The following is a 26,912-nucleotide window of genomic DNA, read 5'->3' as shown; positions in this document are numbered from 1 at the left end:
ACCCGCCAAGTGCACCCAGATCCTTGAGCAAAAGCAATCCCATAAATGGGTTTGCCTTTGCCTGGAGTAGGAATGACCCAGACTGTTTTCCCAAGCATATTTTTAAGATGCACTACAGGAACTTTATCCCCTTCTACAGTACATAAAAGCTTTGATTGGGCAGGACCAGCTTGGTTGGCAGATCCTCTGGTGTTGACTAACCAGGTGGCCTTTGCTAAATGTGTATCCCAGTGTTTCAAAGTTCTACCACCCATTGCTTTCAATGTAGTCTTTAACAGTCTATTGAATCGTTAGATAGTCCCAGAGGCTGATGCAAGATGGGGAATGTGATATACTCAGTCAGTGCCATGCTCTTTGGCCCAAGTGTCTATGAGGTTGTTTTGGAAATGAGTTCTGTTGTCTGACTCAATTCTTTCTGGGGTGTTATGTCACCATAAGACTTGTCTTTCAAGGCCCACGATAGTGTTCCAGGTAGTGGCATGGGGCACAGGGTATGTTTCCAACCATCTGGTGGTTGCTTCCACCATTGTTATTGCATGATCTGTTATCTCAACCTTTGGTGACATTCAGAAACCTTTGCCTTCTGACCAGTCCATGGTCGCTTCCAAGATTCCTGGACAACTGGGATTTCCTATTTGATCACATAATGGGCTCGATGCAGCCCACTTACTCAGTGTAGCATCACTTCTGTGATGTGTAGAGGAAGCCCTCCCTTTAAACATCCAGCCCAGCACTGGTAACCAGGGTGCCAGAAGGAGCTTTGCTTCAGTACTGATCATTTCTGAAGTAGCTCGAACCCCTTCATAAGCTGCCAATACCTCTTTTTTCAATTGGAGTATAGTGGGCCTCAGATCTTCTCTATCCCTGACTCCAAAAGCCCAAGGATCAACCTCAAATCTCCCCTGGTGCTTTCTGCCATGGGTTCCAGGTAGAGCCATTCTCCCCGGCTGTGGTGTAGAGCACATTCTTTACATCTTGCCCAGTCCAAATGGGCCCAAGGGCTACTGTTTGAACTGTCTCCTGTTTAATTTGTTCAAAGGCTTGTCATTGCTCAGGGCCCCATTTAAAATCATTCTTCATTAGGGTCACGTGATAAAGAGGGCTTATAATCAGACTGTAATCTGGAATGTGCATTCTCCAAAAACCTACAAAGCCTAAGAAAGCCTGAGTTTGTTTCTTAACAGTAATGTTTCCACCAACTAGTATTTTGTTGATCACATCCGCTGGGATCTCATGAGCTCTATCTTGCCATTTTGTTCCTGAAGACTGGATCTCCTGTGCAGGTCCTTTGACTTTACTTTGTTTTATGGCAAAACAAGCTTTCAGAAGGTTTTTGACTATTTTCTCCTCTTTCTCAGAAACTTCTGCTGTGTTGTCCCACACTATGATGTCATCAATGTATTGCATGTGTTCTGGAGCTGCAGCCTGGATCAGTCCTTGATAGATGGTAGGGCTGTGTTTCCACCCCTGGGGTAGTCAATTCCAAGTGTATCGGAAGCCCCTCTAAGTAAAGGCAAACTGTGGCCTGCACTCTGCAGCCAAAGGGATTGGGAATAATGCATTTGCAATATCAGTAGTGGCATATCCCTTGGCTGCCTTTTGATACCATTTCATATTGAAGTTCTAGCATGTCTGGTATGGCAGCACTCAGTGGTGTGAGGACTTCATTCAGGCCACGATAGTCCACTGTTAGTCTCCATTCTCCATTAGACTTTCGCACTGGCCATATGGGGGTATTAAAGGGTGAGTGGGTCCTGCTGATCATTCCTTGGCTCTCCAGTCAAAGAATCAGCTTATGGATGGGAATTGGGGAGTCGTGGTTGGTGTGATGCTGCTGGTGCACTGCTGTGGTAGAGATCATCACCTGTTGTTCTTTGACCTTCAGCAACCTCACAACAGAAGGGTCTTTGAGAGACCAGGCAAGGTAGACAGCTGCTTAATTTCCTCCATCTCTAAGGCAGCTATGCTAAAAGCCCACTGGTACCCTTTCGGGTCCTTGAAATACTTTTTCCTGAGATAGTTAGCTGTTGGGATCCCCCTGTCACTCCAGAAATACTAATGTGCTCTGCCCTTGTATAGCTTGATGGCATTAGAGTACACTGCGCCAGTGTCTACTAGAGCCTTGCACTCCTGTGGGTCTGATGTGCCAGGCCGTTGGATCCACGCAGTCCAGTAAACCCAGTTGTCCCTGTCCTCTACCTGGCTGGAGGCAGGGCTCTTCTAGTCCTGGTCATAGGATTCTCTAACAGGGCAGAGAGTTGCTGTAGCGCAGAGCAGCCCTGCCCAGTTATATCTTGCAAAAATGGATTATTATTCCTTTTCATAGACTTGAGAGTAAGATCAGCCCTTCCGCTCTGGGAGACTGGAGCAGCAACCTTCCTGGAAGAACCGCTATTTGTGATTTGTTTTTTTTCCTTGCAATTTATGTAACTGCCTCCAGGGCTGAGGTAAGTTTTCCATCCCGCCTCCTCGTGTCCTTTCCGTGGTCCTGCAGGTAAACCCACAGGGTACCCTGTGGTGTGTACCCCTATATCCTCCCTCTTGAGTAGAAGAGTGCTTGCTGTTAATAGCTGAGCTGTGGGTCTATGCAGGTGGGGAGTAGGATCTATCTTTATCAAGTCACTGGACCAGTTTCTCCACAGCCAAGGTGAGGGAAAGAGAGAGTTTGTCTTCATATTCCTGGAGTTGGAGAACCAGTTCATCCACTGTTGGTGGTGCTTTGTCTCTCCAGCTCACTACTGCCAACAAGTTGGCATGTGACAATGATGTGCTCTGTACAAATTTCCACCACGTGGGTCATGTGCATTGTACTTCATCAGGATCTGTGGGTAACTGTGGATCATCCTGGTCATAATAATCTCTTTCATGGCTAATTCCCTCAGGTACTGGATACCTCTCTCCATGGTGGCCCACTTGCCTGGGTGACATGTAATATCCTCCTTGAGGGGATACCTTTCCTTCACGCTTGACAGGAGTCACCTCTAGAGGTGAGGACTTGTGTCCCTCTTCCAATTACCCTGTCAATGCCCCCTTCCCTAGAAAGTGATCCCAGCTGCTTGGCTTCCCTCTGATTCCAGGCTACTAGCCCAATTATCCTAGTGTTGGAGCAACCAGGTGACAATGTGCTCACCTGGGTGACAGCTGAAATAATTTTGCATATCCTGCAGCTCATTCAGGGATAGGGATTGAGTGGTTGCCTCTTGTTCTGCATCTTCCTCTGGTTCTTGTGATGACCCTGCTTCGTCTTCCTTTGCTAAAGGAGCTGGGTTTTGTGTCCGTTTCTTCTTGAGTATAGGGGCAACTGATACTGGCGCAGGTTGGTCCTCAGGTTCAGTTGCATCACTGATTGTGGGGGTTGGAATAGCTGCACATAGTTGCTTAATCCTAAACAAGATCTGAACTACATTCAGCATTCTTAGCAATAGGACCAGGACCAGCAATAGGTTTGTCTCAACATACTAAGGATATTCAAAAGTTTCAAAATTCGTAAATGCTTCTGTGATTAGCCTGAAGAAGGAAGGTGTCTCCCCTATAGGTTGACTATCTGAGGAGAAAAGGCAAAAGGTGTAATTATTAATAGTTCCCACTAAATGGCTCCCAAAGTGCAGAGGTGATGACAGTGCTGAGTACACATACCAGATTAGTTTCTCGACCAGCAAGTCTATTAAGTATAAGTACTATAAGCCAGTAAGTACACCACAAGGATGATAAACAGTGTAATAGGGAATATATACTGCAAGCGTTCCATAACGCAACCCTGAGATCATATGTAGCAAATAACATTGTGACAGTGACTACTAAAATAATATAGTAAATGCTTAGAACAAATTTGTTTTAAGACGCTCTGGTCAGATCTGTTATCTCAACCCTTTGTGCCCTGTGTTGGGGGTCAGAAAGGACAGTTGTGGTTTAACCCCAGCCTGCAACTAAGTATCACGCAGCTGCTTGCTCACTGCCCACCCCCCAGTGGGATGAGGAAGAGAATGGGAAAAAGGTAAAACTCATGGGTTGAGATAAGCTTAATAATTAAAATAAGGTACAAATAATAAAAATAATAACAGTAATTGTAATGGGGAAAATCCTCTCTCTCCTCATTTCCAAGGGGGAAAAACAAGTGATACTCAATACAGTTGCTCACCACTCAGCCAGTCCTTGAGCAGCTATTGGCAGGCCCTGGCCAACTTCCCTGAGTTTATGTACTGAGCATGACTTTCTGTGGAATGGAATATCCCTTTGGCTAGATCGGGTCAGCTGTCTTAGCTCTGCTCTCTCCTGGCTTCTTGTGCACCTGCTTGTGGCGATTGAGGCAGACTTTGCAAGGATGGTGAAGCAAAGATGTTTATTGTTTGTTAGTTACAGTTTTATAAGTTCATACTCTGTACATGCACTGCTAAAAGTTTTATTATTGGTCAAACTCTACTGTCCACGCGCCCAGCTGCTGTTCGCTATAGGCTACTCTCTGCTGTTCATGCTGTTTCCTTTTCTTCTAGAGGTGAGATCACATTCCTCCTTTGTTTCTGTTCCCTCTGTTTCTTCTTGCACTCCTCAATGTTATTTACTTTTTTGCTGCAGGATGACAGCTGCACATTATCAATGTCAAACAACCTGCTGTCTGTCCTCTATAATTCCCCCTTTTTGTTTTTCAATTACAAAAAATTGTTTTAAAGTTATGGACTGTTCATTCCTTTTTTCCTATCACTTAATTACCAATTTTAGCCTTATTTTATGTGTACATTTGTACATTTCAATCAGGTTCATTGTTGCAGCACAAACAAACTAGTAGGCTGCAACAAGGCTTTTACTGTCTGTGCTGTTTCTCCTTCCTCCAGAGGTTAGACCACACTGCTGCTGCTCCTCCATCCAACCCCTTCTCACACAATCCTCAGGGCTATTGAACTACTTAGCAGGAATGAGCTACAGCTGCACATCATCCATGTCAATCAACCCACTGCCTTTGAAGCAAGGCCACAGCTGCATATTATCAATGCTAATCAACCCACTGCCTTCATTCCTCTACAGTTCATAAAATGTAAAACTTCTGTTATCAGCGTATTTCATACAGAGGGGTCAACACATAGGTTTATGATTACTTATAAGAACATGCAATAAGGTATGGAAATTTTATGAAAATATCTTAACAGAAACTGTTAATCAAATAAATGAGCATGAGAAACTTTTTGACTTGCATATTCTGTATATAAGCTGTTACAAAACGTTTCCTATCCCAAAAGAAAAAGATAAAACCTACTTAAAAGCTCTTGAAATCTTGCACTTGGACGAATGTTCCACTGTGCCTCTGTTCTGAATCATGGAAGTGGAAATTGTGTAGAACAAAGTTTTACTTTAAATAATTGTTCAACTGTTATTGCTGCTTTTCAGAGAACCTGAAAGCATACAATGAAAACTTAGAACTAAACAAACCGCTGAATGGACACATTTAGATTGTTACTGGAATTAAATGCAGAAGTTAACTACAAAAGTTTCTCGAAATGTTCTGGTTGCTTTGTGATTTGTTTGGTTGGTTTTTGGTTGGGTTTGTTTCTCGATTTTTGTTTGTTTGGGTTTTTGGTTTTTTTTGGTGAAGTAACCAGAGACACCTTATTGTACAGAGAAGGTCATATTTATATCTCTGAGCCCCGATACAAGTTCCAGCTGTATGTACCACCAGGCTCAGGGCAGAAACCATTCATGCAGTTACATAGCTATATATCACTACAAGCATGCAGACACCTATTAAACACTAGATAACCATGTTTATATTCCTTTCCTTCACAATACCCAGCTGTTCTCTCATCTCCTGTCTGATCAGACATTCTCCATCCTCCTCTCATACATCTATCTTCAGACATTCTCTATCCTCCTCTTCTTTGCTTGTGAATTGCGATGAGGCAAAGGTTGTGTGTAGCTGGGTGACCATGACCTGATTTATGTTACAATCAACTAAACGCTGAATACAGGAAAAAAGGCATGGGAGATATAAGGCAAACATCAATAAGGTGGTTGAAGATAATAAATCCTGTAATACTTTTGAGCCATAGCCCAAAGTTTCCCAGCCATGAGAAGAGACCAAAGGCATCCCACCCCTGGCTTTGCTGCAGATCTTTGTTTAAGGCTTTTAAGTTTTGTATGCTTTTGTGGATTGATTCAGAGTGGTCACTCAGATTCATGCAATACATCCCATCAAAGTCTTCACACCCATGTCCCTGTGCTAACAATAAAAATAAATAGCAACTCAGTTCTGTAGCAACATATGACGGTAAGAATTGATATCTCTTAATAAGCTTGAAAAAAGTAGCATTTGTAGTATTACTTTGTTTAGCAAGCTAGCAGCCTAATTTACTAAGCAAGTTAAGGGCGTGTACTATTCTTACAGAAGAGATGAGAGAAGTAAAAATGTGTTATGCTGCATTCCAGAACTCAGCCTGAGAGTTACAGTCTGCTGTGAGTTCTGTGTTATAAATATTTAACACATGTTGAGGTTGCGATTGCAAAAGAGCTGCAATGCTCACTTGCAATCTTTATTAGCATTATATTAGCTAGTTGTTTTAAAAGCAACCCCTGAGCTTCCTCATGCTCCACTTGTTGTTGCAAAATATTCTGAAGCCAATCAATCAAGTTAGTATGTGACTCTCTAGGACCCTGCAAGACTGTGGTGAATGACTCACTAGAGGCTCTCCCAGACTCCAGTGTGGTATCCAGAGTGCCTTAATAGCCATCTCCTTCATTTGCAAATATTGCAAATATTTGTCCCTGGGATACCTTGTCCGAGTCACGGAATCGGCACAATTATTTTCCCCAGCTGACTGCTCATAGTTAGCAGCAATTCCCTGATTAAGGTTTTCAATCAAGGCCACTACACATAGCTCACAAAAATCAGATAACCACATCATATACTGTATCAGTTAGTACCATACAAAGCAATGACTTCCGATCATGCAGTGTGAGCGTATAAGGCTCTGCCATCCCTTCAAGAAGGGACATAGTGAATGTACTATGAATTCCCCCCTTCCTGCATTGCTTTGCTTAACTCTTTAACAGCCTCGTATTGCACAGGCTGCCACTCTGGTTTAGCACTGTTAGTAGAATTAGTCGATGCTTGGCAAAGAGTAGCCAGAATTTGCCACCAAGTTGCTAAATGCATTCCTGCCACAGAGTCCCCCTCTGTGGCAGTATCATACAATTGTCTGCTGCTTGCTGGGCAGGAATTTGCAAATTGCCATCAGGTGGAAAGTCTGGTACTTTGTTACAGTTCTGTTCTAACAGAGTCACTAGCTGTGGACCCGTCACAGCTTGTTGCTGAGCTGCAAGCAGCTGTCGCAATACGTCCAGGTTGCGCTGTTGATCTTGGGATAACTTCCCTCCCATCGTTCCCGACTGCTTACCTTTTTTTTGTAGGTGATGGGTGCACAAAGATTTTGCAGATTCTAGTTTAGTCGGGCTACACCATCAGTTTGGGGCTCCGTGAGCCTCCCACTTAAGCCCCACGTTGTCAAAGAAGAGGTTGCCGTAGAATCTGCCTTTGATGCTGCATCAAAAAGCATCTTTCCTGCTTCTTCCCAAAGCTGAGTGTGAAATGCTGTTGTGGCATCTGCAGCGTGTCCCTGCTTGCGCAGCCAGGCTAGCAAAAGTTTCACAGCTGCTTTGTCATACTTCACCCCTCTCCTCTTCAGTATTTTCATTATCAAACTGCATATCGATTTTTCTTCACTTGATATATGTGAACCCATAACGTCCCCAGCTGCTCACCTGTAGAGGTGATGAGTTCTGGACCAAACAGCTCCAGCTGGGTGTTGCCACCGACTGCTTTTATGGCCCACGGCTTATTGACCAGCACATTGGGGTCACCATTTGTGGCGATTGAGGCACAGACTTTGCAAGGATGGTGAAGCAAAGATGTTTATTGTTAGTTAATTACATCTTTTAGAAGTTTATACTCTGTACACGTGCTGCTAAAAGCTTTGTTATTGGTCAAACTATTGTCCACATGCCCAGATGCTGTTCCCTATAGGCTACTCTCTGCTGTTCGCTCTGTCTCCTTGTCTTCTAGAGGTGAGATCACATTCCTCCTTTGTTTCGGTTTCCTCTGTGTTTCTTCTCACACTCCCACAAAGTTGTTTACTTTTTTGCTGCAGGATCACAGCTGCACGTTATCAAACAACCCACTGTCTCCATCCTCTATACCTGCTCATTGGTAGAGCATGGGAAACTTGAAAACTCCTTGACTGAGGGTAAGCACTACTTAACATACTGTTTCAGTTGTTGCTATCAACATTATTCACATACTAAATCCAGAACACAGCACTCTGCCAGCTACTGAGAAGAAAATTAACTCTATCCTAGCTGAAGCCAGGATATGCCTTCCTCCTACTCCAAGGGGTTTTTTTATTGGAATATGAACTGCATTCACTTTTTCTGTTGTGGTTTTTTTTTTTTTTTTTTTTTTTTTTTTTTGTTATCTATCTTTCTGGTGGTTTTTTTTTTTCCTTAAAATGTGAAGTAGATAATTTTTTTTTATGTTGTAGATAGTCTTGTCTTTTTTGGGGAGGAGTCAGAGACTTAAACTGGAGTTTATTTTCAGTGTTTCTGTCACTTGGATTATAATATAATATTACTGTGATTTAAGCATGGGCTATAGGATATGTTCTTTTAAAGTCTGAAGTGTTTGATAGCAGTACTAACTCTTTTGCAATAGCTAAACAAAACTTCATATAGCTAGGCAGACCCTGATCTTTAATGTTGTGGAGCTGTTGAAAAAAGGAACAACAGTAACATAGGACTAGAAACAGAGTACAATGAAAACATTTTCTTCTTTTTTTTAATTCATAACTTCTTTTCAAATGCAGCATGATTTTCATAAGTGTGGTAGGTGGAGTAAAATCCAAGTTGATTGTTTTCATACTTGGCTTTGCAGCCACAAAAATACTTGTCCTTTTTCAGATATTGTCTTTAAGGGATGATTTTGTGCATTCAGTAGTGCAAACTAGTTCTGAGAAGTCCTGGTTGTTCATAGCTGTTCTGAAATTAGTTTATAACTCAAATGTAATATGGGTGCTTTTTCATGCAGTGGCCTGCCCATCAGGGGTTTGAGTTGGAATTGGTTCTTGGTGTTAATTAGGCAGCGTATATTTTTTAATTAAAAAAAACCTAGTATGTGATAATGAAAAAGCTAGGAGTAAGCTGTAGTGTTAGTTTGACTTAGAAATTAAGTTTGGTATGGGAAAAACTTAAAATAGAGGAAGAAGTGTCAGAGCAAAAGATCTTTCTTCTAAAGCTGTGTAAAATGCTGATTTTCCTACTCATTCTCCCCAACCCTTAACTTTTGGGGTCTAGCTCAACACTGAGCACTTGTAGCATTTATGCCAGGGTAGTTAATTTTTTATTAAAGAGAAAAATCTTAAATTTTTGATTTAGTAACAAGAAGATGGTTAATGGTCACGGGAAATATATTGCAATTGCCAGTGGAGTTAAATTGATGTCTTTCTTTTGAACTTGTTTAACATCTTATTTGTCAGTAGGAGGAAAGAATGGAGGACAGAGGAATGTTCCAGACCCCTTTTACAGTCCTTTGGATAATCATCTTTCATGTAATGTGTGCAATTGTTCATATAACCCTACGGTTACTATATTCTTTTTCTAGTTACCTGGGATATAGTGGAAAGGTCAGTGATTGAAGCAGTAATGGAAGGTACTACTTAATTCGAGACTTGCTAGAGGTAGCTACAAACTTGGACATGTTATCTGGAGGACTCAGCATGTTCAGCAGTCCACTGCCTATCTGTAAAGATGCCACTTAAATCTGAAATTGAACAGAAAGTTTAACCTACTGTGGAAGACTGCAAGACAAGGGAAAAGGAAGGTATTCTCCTCTTAAGAGCCAAGAAAGCTGTTTCAGTCATTACGTTATAGAGCAGCAGTTCCTAAATGGAGTGTGTATGAAGGGAGTTGCTAGCCAGATATAAACTTGATTTAATACAATACTTACGTTAATATTTTTGTCATAAAAAAATTTGACTGTAGGTAGGAAAGCAGTAGGAAAACTTCAGAGGGAAAGTTCCAGATCCACCACCATAAGGGACAGCAAGCCAATTTTTTTTTTTTATTCCCAAGCAAGCCAGAAAGGTAGCAGTACAGTCATCAACCCTGGCATCCTTCAGTTTCTAGCTGTGCTGGCCATGGCACTGTAGGAAGCTGATACCAGCAGTGCTTTGGAAAAAGGTAGCTGAGATCTGTTAAACAATCCTACTCATATGGAGATTTTAGAGTTTGCTAAATGTCACAGTGTGTTCTGGAAGTGGCAGAAACAGTTATTTTAATGGTGATTCTCTTGCTGTTCTTTGTCTTAGAAGTTTTAGGAATCACAAAACTCAGTTTTGTGTCTGTATGGTGAATCCTTTCTGAAAAAAGAATGCTAAATAAAACGTTCCTCAGGAACCAGATTCTTGACAGAAAGATTCTAGTTATCAACCTACCTAGACTTATTAGACACTTTTTTTCTTTTTTTTGGAGGGTGGTGGTGGGGGGTGCATCTTCTGTATTTTGGCACCTTATGTGAACTGGCCCCAACAAATGTTGTCAAGATGAGGCTATGGTTATCTTCTATATACATCTTAGACTTACTGCATTATTCCAGCCTACTAGCCAGGACTACATAATAAAATTTTGTATCCTCGACATATACTCTGGCAATATTCCACAAAAGCTCACCAGGCAGACTAACCTTCTCAGAAATAGATCCGACTACTTGTAAGCAACTGTCTCTGCTCTTGCCAATGGCTGCTGTTGGTCCCACAAGCAGGGTCCGGTACCTGGTGTGCAATAAACCAATTCTACATGCAGAGCCAAGATATTTATTTCATGTCTTCACAGAGATGGGTGCTAGGTGGTAAATCCACAAAGCTAGCACACCACACAAACTACAGTGTATTATTTGTCTTGTTAAAGGATTAGCAAAGCCCACCTAAATTCACACTCATTGGTTAGTTATATTCAAATTAGCCTTGCTTGCCATATAGATTAGTACACATGCTCCTTGCAGGGGTTGGGGGGCAAGTCTTTCCATCTTTAATTGAGTTGGAGGTTGTGATCTCCCCCTGCTGCCTTTCCCTTTCCCCTAGTTTTTGTCTCTTCTGCTGACTACTTGTCTTTGTTGCAATTAATGGGCTGTTGGCAACTTATGGGGTGAGATGTTCCCTTCTTATCAGTCTTCTTCAAGGCATAGTCGTTAGTAAGGCATGCATTATTTATACAAAGTAACCAGACTAGCACAATGAAGCTATTACTATAACCTAGGTATTAACCCAAACATATGGCTACAATGGAAAGACTGCAGACTTTCAATAAAACCTCATGTTAAGCTAAATGAAAGGCAGCTGGAAGGTCCAATTAAAATAATTGCAGCTTTTTTAAAGCCTCATCTTTTGCTAAGAGTTGTATTTCCCTACGAGGGTTGTGGGAGTATTTGTGATGGTGCAGGCAGCACAGATTATCTTTCAGAGAATGTGCTTCAGACTCACCAGAACAGCAGTGCTTTAAGAGCAAGTCATCTAGTTGAGGTCCTGCACATAACTGTTTATCGATTTAGGTACATTTTGTTAACCTGATAACTACATTAAAACTCCATTTATACCAGTAACAGAAAGGGAGCTGTTTTGGACTCAAGCTTGCTAACAATGCGTATGTTTTGTTCTTAGCTGGCATAGTGACTTGCAGAAATAAACTTCACAACCCATAGAAGGTTATGAAACAGGTATGTTTATGGCAGCACTGGGTGCAAGGGGGATTGCTCCTCCTAACTTGCACATCTAGTTCAACTCACAGTGCACATTTATACAGTTCAGTTGGTTAGTTCTGCCCAAAGTCTGTGCCCCCAAACTAATTATTGGTCAGTTTCTTTCCTGCTTCGATTTACAGGTACAGCTCCTTTTTAATTCACTACACATGCTCTCAAGCAGGGAATCCACCTCCTGGGGGGGGGGGGGGGGCGGATGCGGGCAGACATTTGAGTAGGAGGTCACGATCTCCCACTACCACAATTACCTTTACCCTTCTTTTACTCATATTTCTAGTATCCTTGAGTCTTATCTCTGCAACAATTTGTTTCTTTTCACTGTTAACACGTTTTTGTCAGAAGGCTCCCTATCTTTGAGCTCATCTGCATCAGTGCTAATGATGTGCGGAATTAAACTCTATAACTCAGGATAGGTTATAAAGCAGGTATGTTTAATTCACCCGCAGGTATCAGGGTGGATAATTCCAAAAGCACCTGCTGCCCCAATATCTTTGTGCACGTGTGATTTAAAGCATTCATTCATACATATTCAATAGATGCCAGAGAATAGGTTGGGTTAGGATAATTGGTCTACCAAGAAGCCATTAACATAAGTTTCCTCCCATTTGCGCTTGCACACTGTCTCCTGGTGGGGGTCCTGGGGGTCTTTGAGGATGAAGGCTTAGTAGTCTCCCTCACTCTGAACTTTTCACCTTCACTCTGCGCAGACTCAGTCGTGTCTCAAGTTTCTTCCAAACCATAAAACAGGACAGATCCAGTTTTCCTATCTCAAGGCACAGATGTTCACATACCAGTGTCTTCTTATCAGCACACAGAGCATCCCAGGTCCACCTTATCAGTACAAAGGGCCCCAGGACCGGGCCTAATTTGCAGAGTCATATTGTGAAGTTCCTCTTTGTACATACAATGAGAGTTTTAATTATTCTAAGTTTTCCATATCCTGTTAATCTAGTTATTTCTAAACTTTCTATCACTAACAGCTCCCTCCTTGGACTTTGGGGTTCCTGCTTGTATATTGATGGCTCCCATTGCCTATGTAATTCCTGCTTGTGACAGTTTTAGGTCTTGTGACAGAGTTTTAGGTTTCTTGCTATATTATTTTCAATATCAATAGAAGGATGATATGATACCTTTTTTGTGTTTTGGCACACTGCTTTCTCTGTATTACTTTGAGATTTGCCAGAGGACAAAAATGAATAATTGTAGAGTGGTGGTTGTGGTGATAAGGTTACATTACCACTTCTGTGTCTCCTATGTTTAATTCTAATTAAAACAAAATTAATGTGTAGATTTGAAACTGTTTTGGTATGGTGGGTTGACCTTGTCTGGATGGCATGTGCCTACCAATCTGCTCTGTCACTCCCCTCCTCAGCAGGATGGGGGGGGGGGGGGGAATAAGATGAAAAAACCCTCATGGGTCAAGATAAAGGCAGTTTAATAAAGCAATAGCAAAAGTCATGCAGAAGCAAGGGAAAATAAAAGGTGTTATTTTCTACTTCCCATCAGTAGGCTATGTGGGTATCCTTTTTTCTAGCTTTCATTGTTGAGCAGATATGGTATGGTGTGGAATATCCCTTTGGTCACTTTGGGTCAGCTGTCATGGCTATGTCCCCTCCCAAGGTCTTGCCACCCCCAGCCTACTGGTGAGGGGGAGGGATGTTGCAGAGACAGCCTTGATGCTGTGGGAGCACTGCTCAGCAGTAGCCAAAACACTGGTGTGTTATCGCCACCTTTCTGGCTACCAATACAAAGCACAGCACTGTGAGGGCTGCTGTGGGGAAAATTAACTCCACCGCAGCCAGAGCCAATACACTTCACAAGGACTCTTATACCCATCATCTTGAAAACACTTCTTAATTTTTTTCCACAAGTCCATGTGGATGGTTATATAAACTCAGTTTTGTGTCCTGATTGGTGGATTCTGTGGTCCAAGTTCAGAAACAAATTGAGACTCCTATGGTGTGAATTGGCAGTGGTGGAGTGATTTGGGTACGTGACTGTCCAGATCTGTTGAAGGAGATAAGGGGAAAGAAATATTTTGAGTGCACTTACTGTTTCAGTTACTCTACAGTGTACTAATATCTTCTCTCAGCCTCACATACAAGAATGACAAAGTTTTAATTGCTGAATTTGTATTACAATAGCTTGTAGGGAAGATGTGTAAGAGTTGTGGCTGTTTTCTGGCAAGAAGCACTAGGGTTATTTGCTGCAGTGGGATGGGTCTGTCACACTCGGGTCACAGAACATGGTCTGTGTATCTGTAGCTTTGACATGTTCATATAGTTCTGTGTAAGCAGTTGCGTATAGGCAGTCTGGCTTCCATTGCTTTTGGTATAGTTTTCTGCATTACTCTTATTTTGAATGCTACATAATGTATTCAAGGCAGTAAACTCCCATCTTATGGTAATCTATTCAGGTAGCTCTGTGCAAAACATAAAAACAATTTGAAACAAATACTTCTACCCTGGGTAAGCTAACTTAAATGCTTTTATTCTATCCAGCAAAAGGTTAATATGACTGGGATTTTTTTTTGCAGATGAAAGCATGTATTGTTTTGGTTTTGTATGCTTGTTACATCTACAAAAGTTTAGTTGCTAGTGGTATGTTTTTGGGGAATGCTGAGACTGAAGGTTTTTTTATTTAAACTTCTTTTTAATCCCCTAATTTAATGGCAGAAGCACATAGCTCCTCATAAAGAATTATATGAACAATATAACCAGAATGATGTTGAGTTTTTTTTAGTAAGTGTATACTTAATTGAAGCATTGCAAAAATCTTTATATAGATCACAGTATATTTTGACCTTAGACTGGAGTAGTATCTCCAGTAGGATAAGATTGATGTTAATATAGTCTTGGTTCTAGTTAGGACCATTGAACAAATGTGTTTTTCACCCTCCTCTCTCCATCTCTTGCTCTGATTCAAGAATGTAGGTAGAACATGCTCACAAATATTTGCAAATGTCCACACAAAATGCTTGACTTCTGAGAGGGGAAATATTTTAATAGCAAAAATACTGTCTAAAATGCTTAACAGTATTGTAGAAATTATGTGCTTGGAAATACAGGTGCCCTAAGAGAATTAAGTTAGGAACCATTATGAAAAGATAGTACAAATGTTGCAACTTTCATATGAAAACGTTTGTGGGGTATGGTGGGTTGACCTTGGCTGGATGCCAAATCCAGAGGGGACAGCCTGCCTCACCATGGTCTTCACCACTGGCTGCAGGGGAATCTCTGCTCTGGCACCTGGAGTACTTCCTGCCCCTCCTTCTTCACTGACCTTGGTGTCTGCAGAGTTATTACTCTCACATATTCTCACTCCTCTCCAGCTGCAGTTGCTGTTGCACAGCAGTTTTTTCCCCCTTCTTAAATACACTATCCCAGAGGTGTGTATTGTCACTGATTGGCTCAGCCTTGGCCAGCAGTAGGTCCATCTTGGAGCCAGCTGGCATTGGCTCCATTGGACATGGGGGAAGCTTCTACCAGGCTTCCAGAAGCCACCCCTGTAGCTGTGTCCCTGTCCCCCCCCAACCTTGCCATGCTAACCTGTTGTGGTTTAAGCCTGCTGGTAACTGCCACAAAGCCCCTCCCTCCCTCCTCACTCAGGGGGGTGGGGAGGAGAATTGGAAAGGAAAGTAAAACATGAGGGTTGAGATAAGAACAGTTTAATAATTGAGAGAAATAAAAACAAAATAATAATAATAACAGTTATAATGAAGAGAGAAGGGGGGAGGAATAAGATCTAAAGGGAAGGGAGAAAAGAAAACTAGTGATGCAGAATACCACTGCTTACCACCTGCTGACTGATGCCTAGATGCCTACCCAGTCCCTGTTGATCGAGCAATGATCAACGATTGGCCAGCCCTGGCCAACACCTCACCCCCCCCACCACCCCAGTTTATATACAGAGCATGTCGTCCCATGGTATGGAATGCCTCTTTGGTTAGTTCAGTTCAGCTGACCTGGCTGTGTCCCCTCCCAATTTCCTGTGCCCCTCCAGCCATACCTGCTGGCAGGGCCTGACAAACCAAGAAGTCCCAAACCCAATACAAGCCCTACCCAGCAACAACCAAAAACATCAGTGTGTTATCAACACTGTTCCCACATCAAATCCAAAACGCAGCCACCAAGAAGAAAATTGACTCTATTTCAGACAAAATCAGGACAAAACCCAATACATGAGGAAAGTGTTTTTTTTTTTAATAAAACAGGTTAGCAAAGATGAAAGGCAAGAATATGCTAGCTAAAAAGAACAGGATTAGGAAGCAAATATTGGCTTTGTGGTATGCTTGTGGCTGCAAGCAGATCTTGAATGGTTGAATGCATGTTATGGTGAAGTATTTACTGTAGGTATCATAAGAGACCTATGAAGTGTTTCTGATGTTTTGCAACCCTCTTGGGTAGAGGCTTCTTAATACCAATTATGTGTGTGTTGTCTTGCCTTCAGAACTTCTACCTGAATAAAGAAAACAACATTGGCTAAAGAGGGGGCCCTGTATTCCCATCCTTTCAATATTCTTGTGGCTTCTTTATTTCAATAGGTTTTGGACACATTCCGTGCTTCTTATATAAGCTCTGGTTTGCATATTTACTCTGTGAGCCCTCTTGATTTGCTGATTCATTTCTCCTTGTAGCAATAAATGTTGGCCCAAATCTCCCCCTTCCTAGTTCTATTGACAAGTTCTGGCATGAAGTGCCTGCTCAAGTATATCTCAGGTGGTTCAGCTGTGAAGGTTAATCCAGTCAGCACAAGATATTTTTTATCTTGGCAATGCATGTTGGAAACCTGTTGTTCTGTCAGCTTGGTGTTCCCTGTAGTGTAGAAGAGGTATGGACAAGCTATTTTGATAGGTGAAATGATTCTCAGGCCCATGGGCATTCAACACTAAAATATTTTAGAATGCTTTGCTGAATGTTATTTTAGTTTGAGGATAGTAATTAGTCACTTAAAATGTGCACACTGCTAATGAAGTCTGTCTAAAACCAGATTAGGTTATCATAGGCTTGGCTTGCATAAGCTTCCTGGTTGTCACATAGCCAGAATTAGATAGTTTAAGGAAAACAGTGTTCATCCTGAATGCATCTAGGCAAATTTATTTGATTCTATGCAAAGGCTAGGTATTAGGAAACGCCCTCTTGCATTGTATAAGCAGTTCTTTGATCCTGTTTGTCAATTCAGCAACTAGCAAATAAATGCTTCTTATACAGTGCCATAAACATGGTGGTTCAGAGGAAAAGTATGCAGAGAATACTTCTAACATTTAAATAGTATGGCGTATTCTGGCTTCCTTTCCTCTTCCTCTTTCCTCTCTCTTCTTTTCCAGCTACACTGTTCAGTGGAGAGAGAATTAAGTGCTAACTAATTTATGCAAGCAAACTTCCTTTTGACAGTTGTCTTTGAAGGTCTTGGCTAATGTAGTTTTTGGTTTAAGAATGTCTGCGTCTATTTCTTCAATTAAGATACAGTTTCTATGTCACTCAGATCCAGACCTAATTGACTGTTTTCTCCTTTTATTTATTTTTTTCATGTTTTTCTTAATGTTTGCCATGTTAAGAAGGGGAGGTTCCTCAAACCCTTTATATTTGATTGGCCTGTCAGTTTCCCAAGAAAGAGGAGACCCTTGTGTCCAACTAGTCTGTTCGCTACCTGCATTTTAACAGCCCACTGTATCGGAGGGTGATTTGACTAACCTACTCGGGGACCCCCGCTGACAGCATCACTGAGTCAAATCCCTTATAACAACTACTCAAATCTCCAGGGACTTACACAAAATGAACTTCAGCTGAAGATTTTTATTATACAAAATGTGAGTTTGTGACAGAGTAAGGTTTGAAGATTGCCAGTGATAATACACTGACTGCAAAGCAAGCTTAAAACAACACAATAACAGCTAGCATGAATTAGTCATAGAATAAAGTTCTTACCCAATAGGCGTCTCTATGGGGGAGAAGACAGGTTCAGCCTGTCAACTGATCCCAGAAGTTACGATGGAGTCTTCCCTAACTTCTCCCCTCATCTGTCCACTTTTTATACTTCATAGTACATTGCATATTCGTTATCATACACAGGATCGGTTACAAGTTTCTTGCTTCTAATGCAAATTAGTACGCATCCTCAGATAGCACTACTGAAGTTCTCTGCTAACTACGCATGCTCCTCAAGCATGGGGTCTTGCCCTCTTTCAGGGGGTCTATTTGAGTCGGAGGTCACAATCTCCCACTACCACTATTTGTCCTATTTTCAACCAATTTTCTGTTGATGTCAGTGGATTGCAACACCTTATTAACTTGTCTCCTCTTGTGGCCAGAAATTTCCTCACTTGAAGGCTTCTTTCTGCGTAACTTGGATAATGGTGTTCTTTTCACTATCTTCTCATCCTTCCCAAGGCTGACTCCCTTGATTAAAAGTCCCTTCATTCATAACAACTTTAGAAAGTGAGTCAGCTTGGCCTAAACTTTGTGCACAGATTTGTTTAACATATAGTTAAACACTAAATCAGAGTATAGTAATTCAGGAGTTTAGACAACAATTTACCCCCTTTGGACTTATTTCAGTCCAGGACTAGTCCTTTTTTTTTTTTTACATTTAGGTGGCACTTGAGTGACTCTAGTCATGCATATTTTTGTTACTGATTGGTATGTGCCCACTGAGGAGTGGTAATACCTTGGAGGTGGGTAACTTTGGGATGGAGGTGTGTGTTGGTATTACAATGAGATTATTTCATCTGAGGCAATTTCATCACAATGGTTGACTCAGCCATGGGCATCTCATGGATTCTTCATGTGACAACTGCTATGCAGCTTATTAGCTGTGTGGTACCATTATGTTCCCGTTCCTGCAGGGAGCACAACAGAGCCTGGCCACAGCATCTCCACTCCACTCCACTCCATCCTCCATCACTCCCATCAGCATGTGCTGAGCTGGCAGGATGTGTTGCTTAGGGAACTGTGGTAAAGTAGATTTTGTGCATGCCAACCATCCTGAAGGTGATAGCTGTATTTTACCCTAAAAAAGCTTTCTGTAATACTATGCTTCTGTTAGGTCCCACTTTTCTCTAAATCCACCCCCCACTCACCCCTAAGTAATTTTCCCACAGTGATGTAATTGTATCCATTATAATATGAACATATATTTTCCCACTAATGTGAAGAAATGATGATGAAGCAGAAATGCTTACCTAGTTTTTGTGGTACAAACTTAAACCAGGACACTAGTAAAATGCTTTACTTCCAATGATGTCATAAGCAACTTTGGGGAGCTATAGTGGATGTGCCATAGTTTTTTTCTGCCAAAATATTTTCTATGAAGTACAAATTGTACAAGTTTACAAAATTAATTGTACAAATTTATATGAAGTACACATTTCTTCCAGTACTGTTACTGTGTCTGGAGGGTCATACAACAGTGGCGTGGAGAGCTGCACAGACTGGTGTGTTATAAAACTCCCTATCAGTATGTGAAATATTGGGTATCACTGAACAGGAGCAGAAAATGCAGCTGGGTAGTTTGCAGCTAGTTCAGGCCAAAGAGCTTTGTACCCAGAAAGCAGGAAGAATGAATTGCCTTTGATTTCTAGGGAAGAGGTAGTATGGGAAGAGTTCTGTGTATTTAGGAATATCCAATTGCCATCAAGTTGTCATCCTGCAGATTTCACATCCATAAAGATCTTTAGCCGTCAGAGACAGACAAACTCTTTTTGAGTGATTTTACACCAAGACAATTGGAAGACTCTAATATATAAATGGACAAAAGGCAGGTGCACTATGTTTCCAGAGGTCCAGGTGACCTTCTGACATTCCTCCTGCTAGTGAGCCAATGAGGTCAAAGGCAGATGATGATAAAAGTGAGCTAGCTGGCTAGGTAAGTAGTGCAGAAGGAGGTGGGTTTTCCTGTTATGAAACTAGCTTGTTTTTAGGGCAAAAAGAGATGACAGATTTTTCACCGAAGAGAGTAACCTGACGTGAATATCAGTTACAGAGGAGAGGCAAACAGAATAGTAAATAAAGCATGTGCAGAAAGACAAAAATTTTAATACAAAACCAAGATATTGAAAATACAAGTCATCAAGGTCTTATGAATAATTCTAAGGATCATTATAAAGAAATAAATGTTAGGTACTCTTGTTTGAGGGGGAAAAATAAAAAGCTTATGCTTGACCTGTTTAATATCACTGGCCCTTGGTAGGAAGAGAGTGTGTGTGTGAGAGAGAGAGAGAAAATATCCGCCTATGTTTTAGGAAGGACAAAGCAAGGGAAAAGGTTAGTGCTATTTTGATTAAAATAACTTTACCTGGCTTTGACTATTTGGTATTCTCTCTGGTAAGCCACAGCATAAATATCTTTCTATGGACTATCAAATTGCAGACACATACAGAAAACTTAATTTTTATGTGCAAGTGGTCTCATACTGCTAACGTTCATTAAAAGAGATGATGGATGCAATATTCTTGGAAGTCATTGTAGAAGGATTTGGAATAATGCCTGACTGAAAGGTGACAAGTAACCAATTGCATCTTTAAAACCTCTTTGTGTTTCTTAAAGTATAAATGACTATGAAATGATTTTGATTGTACATAATAAAAACAATTTTTAATCAGAAGCATTTATTTGTTCCTTTTTTAAAAGACCACTTGGAAGCCATTCAGCCAAATAATCTGTATAAAAAATTTTCAATTCCAGTTTTAAAGGCAAATCAGTTAAGGATGTTTTACTAGATGCTTAGAAAACATCAAATCTAAAACAGGGTAATGTCATAGTAGTGAAAAGTGTCCATCTGTTAGTTAAATGAAGGAAAAAAGTTAGAGCAGTGAGTTATGGGTTAAAAGCTAAAGACTGCAGGAAGTAAAGGATGCGGGAAGATCACCCAAAATATATTGGAAGCTTATGTTAGCACTACTAAGGTGTTTGAGAATGAGGAAAAAATAAACCATCTCTTTGTTTTTGATATGCTTAACAGATATGTTTCAATTACTTGGCAAAATAGAACTTTCATAATTGAGAAAATTCAGGAGGACTTAATGTACAAACTTAAAAATCTGACTCTTTTGTAGGCTTGTTCAACAGGCAAGTGGCTCACTTTATATTTCTTGATCACTTACTATAATCCTATAATTAATTTGTTTTCATCTATTTTTAGGTTAGAGGAGTAATTTTTTCCCCCGGTATATAATGCAAAATGTTTTCTTCTTATTCTCCCCTCCTCCCTCCCTTGAACTAGTTGCATATGTGTGAAAGGAGCACTGCTCATCTTTTGCATGTTACTGTTGTTATTTGAGGATATGAAACTGCTTGATCCATCCTTCATCCTTGGCTAGATGAAGAAGCCTGTTGTGGTCTTTTCACTACTTACCAGGCTATTTAGAACTCAAGCCATTCTCTTCCTCAGTCTAGATGCTTATATATAGCTGCTCATGGTCCTTCGTTCCTTCCCTACCTTTTTTGCTAAAATATAGACTTCAAATAAAAAGTATTCCAGACTTATTCTGTATCTCTATTCATAGTTATATTCACATTTATTTGGGAGCTGAAACACCTCCCCTCTAATACAGAGGAAAATCTCTCTGAAAGCACAGTAGTAGTTTGTACAGCTGTGATTTGGGCTAATTGGAGCATGAGGGTGGAAAAAAAAAAAGCAACCTTCTTTCAGATGTCAAGGAAATTGCTTGACTACTGCCTTCTGTCATTGTTCACAGCACATATCAAGGTAGAATTGTGGGCTGATTCTTACAGTTTGTTCATTTCCCTGTTATATGGGAAGACAGTCAGGACATAGCGTAGTTCTCTTGAATTTTATGTTCTTATTAAACTTTGTGGTTTTGCTTGCTACTACTTGGGACAGTAAAGAAACAGACCAGATAAATATCTCTGCTTTAAATGTTATAGTTAGAAAGCCTAAACACTTGTACCAGCATAACTGTGCTGATTTTATTATGCGTATGTTGGTACAAATGTAACATGTGTAATGCATTTTAATGTGTTTTAAAGCAGGATGGATAAAAACAGTTTTTCCCCAAACAGTACGATCACTCCTTGTGATGATGTAACCCAAAGGGGTTTTAGTAAACAAACAGGAATTACCTATCATGATTAAATCCAAGCGTGGGATAGACAACAGAATGTATATCCTCCAGGAGAGGTTAAAATTACCTAGATGGATAGAGGAGCACATGATGGTGGTGGTAAGTATTGGTTAGCTTGATTGAGCAATGATATTTGCACATCAGTAGCCTGGTAACTGTCAGGATTTTATTTTTAAGCATTGTTGTAGAGGCAAGCGATAAGATTAAGGATTTCATAGTGAATTTTATATATCTGTGTGGGGATACTTTCAAACGTCGTTTTGAAAAATAGATGATGGTGATAGAAGCTAACTTTGATTAGGAGTCTCCCTCCTGATGTTTGAATGAGAAAATAGTTTTGAGGTAAAAAAAAAAAAAGTGAAATAAGCTGCTTATCTCCCTAAAAGAAAAGGGGGGAAATAGGGGTACTTAAACCAGAAACATAGTCAAGCAGTGTCCTTGTGTTTGGTTTGCATGGCAAGGTTTGGTGGCTTCTGTGAGAAGCTGCTAGAAGCTTCCCCCATGTCCAATGGAGCCAATGCCAGCTGGCTCCAAGATGGACCTACTGCTGGCCAAGGCTGAACCAATCAGTGATGGTGGTACCACCTCTGGGATAGTGTATCTAAGAAGGGAAGAAAAAAACCGTGTGCAACACCAGCAGCAGCCAGAAGAGAGAGGAGTGAGAATATGTGAGATCAACAACTCTGCAGCCACCAAGGTCAGTGAAGAAGGAGGGGGAGGAGGTGCTCCAGGCACCAGAGCAGAGATTCCCCTGCAGCCAGTGGTGAAGACCATGGTGAGGCAGGCTGTGCCCCTTAGCCCATGGAGGTCGATGGTGGAGCAACTATCTATCTGTAGCCTGTGGAGGACCCCGTGTTGGAGCAACTGGATGCATCCAAAGGAAGCTGTGACCCCGTGGAGAGCCCACACTGGAGCAGGCTCCTGGCAGGACCTGTCAACCCATAGAGAGAGGAGTCTACACTAGAACAGGTTTTCTGGCAGGACTTGTGACCCTGTGGGGGACACCCGCTGGAGCAGTCCGTTCCTGAAGGACTGCACCCCATGGAAAGGATCCATGCTGGAGCACCTTGTGAAGAGCTGCAGCCCATGGAAAGGACACATTTTGGAGAAGTTTGTGGAGAGCCCTCTCCCTTGGGAAGGGCTCCATGCTGGAGCAGGGGAAGAGTGTGAGGAGTCATCCTCCTGAGGAGAAAGGAGCGGCAGAGAGAATGTGTAACGAACTGACTGTAACCCCCATTCCCTGTTCCCCTGTGCTGCTCTGGGGGAGGAGGTAGTGAAAATCAGTAGTGAAGTGCCCAGGATGAAGGGAGGGGTCAGGGGAAGGTGTTTTTAAGATTTATTTTTATTTCTCATTACCCTACTGTGATTTGAATGGTAATAAACTGAACTGATATTCCCAAGCCGCGTCTGTTTTGCCCATGATGGTAATTGCTGAGTGATCTCCCTGTCCTTATTGTGACCCATGAGCCTTTCATTATATTTTCTCTCCCCTTGTTCAGTTGAGGAGAGGGAGTGATATGGTGGCTTTAGTGGGCACCTGGTGTTCAGCCAGGGTCAAACCACTACAGTTGTAGAAATTTGTATAGCAAGTAGAGCAAGTTTGTGTGGTTAAGATTTTGGTTTGCGTGTTTGGGGCAGGGGGAAGTGTGACTACACGAACTCAAGGGAGAAAGAACTGAGGAGAGTTGTGGATCAGAGTAACAAGCAGGATTCTAGTGATTTCCATAGAAGTAATCAAAGCATGTTACAAGAACAGTTGGTGATGGTGGTTGAGATAAAGTTCTGGTTTTATATGTACTGATTTTAAGTAGGCAATCCCCGGAGGTGCTCAGCATTCAGAGCTTTCCTGTGAGATGGAAAGGATATTGTAGTGTTAGAAAGGCAAGGGAAGCAACTTGGGGTGGGAAAGAACATACTGAAAAAGAGGAACAAGCAGAAGTGGAGGGGGATGGGTTAATCACCAGTTTAAGAAATTGCAATGGAATGGATGAGGAAGCAGAAGAGATTACTCTTTCAGGGCTGTCAACTTTATTGAGGACACTGTCATTGGGAGGATCACCTGTAAGAGTAGTATTAGTTGTCTGAGAAACCTTGGACTGATAGAAGGCATGTTAGCAAACCAACCAAGTTTTTTTTTTCCCTTTTTTATATGGATTTCCTTACTTTCCTTTTTATTCCTATACCTCTCTAAGAGAGAAAATTTTGACTGAGAGTAAAGGCTTCTCTTTTAAATTTCCTTCCTTTTGAAGCTTGTCAGCTGTAGTTTTCTTTAAATGTGCATTTAAAGCAAACAATAACCAACTGAGTGGAGATAGAGATGTGGTTTCTGTAGGGAGTGATTACCCAGGCATTTTTACATCCAGCAAGATTTAAGTTTAAGACTCATTAGTCTTAAACTACTGGGTGTTAGATAAATTGGTTAAGTTCTGTCTTAGTTTTTGCTATTTTTGGTTTAGACACTAGCCTGCCAAGTGTAGTTAAAGCTGTTAAGAATGTTTCTTTTTAACTGGAGTGCTAATAGCGCTACTGTTGTCTAATTGCTAGTGTTTATTCTGGTCTCTGTTTTTATAGATCATGCTGTTAGTATTTATTTTCAGCCCAGTCTCTCATTGGTGTGAACACCAGACTACTGTTAACTTCAAGTACGTTTCTACATCTGTATAGTTTTATGGGTAAACTGGACTATATGCTTAGTCTTGCAGCACATGAATTAAAGCTGTGTTGAATGATTTTATCCATGACGTTATCAGTCTGTCTCAGTTCTGATCCCTTAATGGTATCAAAATGAAATCTGATATCTAGATTGGAATTAGTCCATTAATCTCACTACTGATTTTTACTAATATGATTTTTTCCTATTAGAAAAACTACTTAGTGCTTTTTTTTCCCCCCAACCTGTTGGAAAAGGTTTTCTTCTAGTTGCAGTGTCTTATTGCTAGAAAGAATATTGCATAGAGATGTCATCTAATGCAGTTAGAGAAGAAAAATGGACATTTATTTAAGAAGATAAAATTTAGTAATTAGGTAAGCAAGAGATTTTCTTTATTGCTATGAAAGCTTTAAATACAGACTTTTTTTTTTTTTTTGCCAGATCTTGGCTTGTTGGAGGTGATCTGAAAGATTCAGAAGAATTGATTTGAGATTAAACAGGTATCAGGTTGTTTTTAGAGCTCACGTTCTGATTCCGTCTTCACTCAGAAGTGAGAATCATAGAATAGAATCATATAATGATTTAGGTTGGAAAGGACCTTTAAGACTGAATCCAACTGTTAACCCAGCACTGCCAAGTCCACCACTAAACCATGTCCCTAAACGCCATGTCTACATGTCTTTTAAATACCTCCAGGGATGATGACTCCACCACCTCCCTGGGCAGCCTGTTCCAATGCCTGACAACCCTTTTGGTGAAGACATTTTTCCTAATATCCAATCTAAACCTTCCCTGGCGCAACTTGAGGCCATTTCCTCTCGTTCTATCGCTTGGTATTTGGGGAGAATAGATCGACACCAACCTCACCACAACCTCCTTTCAGGTAGCTGTAGAGAGTGATAAGGTCTCCCCTGAGCCTCCTTTTTTACAGGCTTAAACAACCCCAGTTCCCTCAACTGCTCCTTATAGGACTTGTTCTCTAGACCTTCCACCAGCTTCATTGCCCTTCTTTGGACACGCTCCAGCACCTCAATGTCTGTCTTGTAGTGAGGGGCCCTGTTTCTGATACAAGCCAGGATGCTATTGGCTTTTTTGGCCACCTGGGCACACTGCTGCCTCATGTTCAGCCGGCTGTCGACCAGCATCCCCAGGTCCTTTTCCACCAGGCAGCTTTCCAGCCACTCTTGCCCAAGCCTGCAGTGTTCCATGGGATTGAGAATGGAGCCATATGTATAAAACAAAAAAAACCCCTTTGTTTATCAGATGTAATAATCCATTTCATGTAATACTGGAAGGGACTGTGAACTGGAATGGGCAACTGCTGTAAAAAGGGTTTTGGAAGATGCATGAATATAATCTTCAAAATGCATTTCAGGGCATGCAGTTTGGTAGCACTTCTGTCAATATGTGAAGGGTGCATTCCTTCATTCACTGTATTTCTCCATGTCCTGGTTTCAGCTGGGATAGCGTTAACTTTCTTCTTAGTAGCTAGTACAGTGCTGTGTTTTGGGTATGGTGTGAGAACAATGTTGATAGGACACTGATGGTTTTAGTTGTTGCTGGGTGATGTTTATACTCAGTCAAGGACTTTTCAGTTTCTTGAGCCCTGCCAGCCAGAGGGCTGGAGGGGCACAAGAGACTGAGAAAGGACACAGCCAGGTCAGCTGACCTGAACCAGCCAAAGAGGCATTCCATACCATGGGCTGTCATGCTTGGTATATAAACTGGGAGAGTTAGACGGGAGGGATTGTTGCTTGGGGACTGGCTGGGCATCGGTCAGTGGGTGGTGAGCAGTTGTACTGTGCATCACTTGGTTTTCCTTTTCCCTTTTCCTTTGGATTTTACCCTTTTTCCCCACCTTTCCATTGTAATTGTTGTTATTGTTATTATTGTTGTTCTTACCTCTTTATTCTGTTTCAATTATTAAATTGTTTTCATCTCAACCCTGGAGTTTTACATTCCTTTCTGATTCTCCTCCCCACCCCTCCTGGTGGGGGGGGAGTGAGCAAGTGGCTGCATGGTGCTTGGTTGCTGGCTGGGGTTAAACCATGACACTCCAAGATGACCCTTCACAGAATGAGACATTGGGAATGAGGAGAAACTTGCTGGTGATTTGCAGACTATGCACAAACAGCAGTTTCTGCATGTTGCGCTTATGTTGTGTTAGTTCACATCAAGTTTAATAAAAGCCGTTAAGAATTGAGGCAAAACAACCCTCAGTAGAACCTCATTATCAGAGGAAACACAGCAAATTTGTATCTTGTTCTTTTCTGGACACTACCATCTTCTATTTTTTATATTTTAAATAACAATTGTGTTCTTGTGTTTTTTCAGATTCAAAAGCTATCTGTGCGTTGGTTATTTCAAGCTCAATCTGCAGAATGGTTTAGTGT

At 41.3% G+C, this 26,912-nt stretch overlaps 1 protein-coding gene across 9 annotated transcripts in view; it reads left to right on the top strand.

The window, feature by feature from the left end:
* LOC121080339 (erbin-like) overlaps positions 1-26,912 on the top strand; it is a 116,784-nt gene that overhangs the window by 13,032 nt on the left and 76,840 nt on the right. For 5 of the 9 annotated variants that reach the window (XM_040578266.1, XM_040578271.1, XM_040578272.1 and 2 more), the window contains exon 2: positions 8,133-8,228. The exons of the other annotated variants lie outside the window; for them this stretch is intronic. The gene's annotated coding sequence lies outside the window, so the exon portion shown is untranslated. The remainder of the gene's footprint in view (positions 1-8,132; positions 8,229-26,912) is intronic. 9 annotated transcript variants of the gene reach the window in all.

Source organism: Falco naumanni, chromosome W, assembly GCF_017639655.2.
Source record: "Falco naumanni isolate bFalNau1 chromosome W, bFalNau1.pat, whole genome shotgun sequence".
In the NCBI taxonomy this organism is placed as follows: domain Eukaryota; kingdom Metazoa; phylum Chordata; class Aves; order Falconiformes; family Falconidae; genus Falco; species Falco naumanni.
The sequence above is the reverse complement of the archived record's forward strand: the minus strand, read 5'-3'. Positions and strand labels throughout refer to the sequence as shown.